This window comes from Buceros rhinoceros, unplaced genomic scaffold, assembly GCF_000710305.1.
Source record: "Buceros rhinoceros silvestris isolate BGI_N320 unplaced genomic scaffold, ASM71030v1 scaffold21534, whole genome shotgun sequence".
NCBI classification, from domain to species: domain Eukaryota; kingdom Metazoa; phylum Chordata; class Aves; order Bucerotiformes; family Bucerotidae; genus Buceros; species Buceros rhinoceros.
In genome coordinates this window covers 5,629-6,439 of record NW_010410293.1, presented here as the reverse complement: position 1 = coordinate 6,439, position 811 = coordinate 5,629, and the positions used below count along the sequence as shown (strand labels likewise).

General features: G+C 41.3%; 1 protein-coding gene across 1 annotated transcript in view; it reads left to right on the top strand.

Annotated features, from left to right (window-relative positions):
- The window catches only part of RSAD2 (radical S-adenosyl methionine domain containing 2), a gene marked incomplete at its 5' end in the record, with an annotated part of 5,372 nt that overhangs the window by 2,816 nt on the left and 1,745 nt on the right, over nt 1–811 (top strand). The window lies entirely within an intron of this gene.

Genomic DNA, 811 nt, shown 5'->3' with positions numbered 1-811 from the left:
ATTGGCTTAGGAGAGGTACAGTACGATTTTGTTGGCAACTGTTTTTATTATGGTGGAAACCAAGTTTTTAAATTTGCTTTAAGGCCTTTTATTGAGCACAAAGTTACGAATAGAAGAGTGAAAACTCATTGATCCCAATCCCAAGGAAACCAGCATGAGTCTTCTCACAGTGTCCTGTGGGCCTCTGCTCAGCGAGATGGGTGTATAGAGTATCAGCACAGAAACTGGAGAAACTGAGTTTTCCTCAGCTGAGTGGTGAACTCTAAACAATGATTAAGCACACTAGAATTTAATAGCTCTTCCCCAACAGAGCATAAAATCCTGAAAATTTTGTATGGTAATGTAAACACACTTTATACTCTAAGCATAGTTTCCTAATGGAGATCCACCATGATGTTACACTATAGCAGAGTCATCGACCTACCTGAAGTAAGATATCACCCTAGTCAGGATTATGTTGGGTTTTGAGGAACAAGAACTAGCATTTTTGCCTGACACATCTTACTGGGTGCTCCCTCCCGCAATTTTTTTTAACATTGTCCACCTGAACTCCTTTGGCCTGCATGTTTGGGCTTTTTATTCACAAGGAGATTCCTTTCCTGCTGCAGAGCTCAGCAGTTAACTTCATGTGCTGCCATCCAGCTTATGTTAGCTGCAGTAAAGGACTTCAGTGCCTAAGGGTGGGACGCGGGACATTTTATAAGATGCCAACAGACCCTATACGTGGCATGAGAGGAGTTAGAAAACTCACTTTTAAGAAAGTTTATGAACTGAGTGAGGAGATACTAATTTGTACCAAGTTCAGGAATGC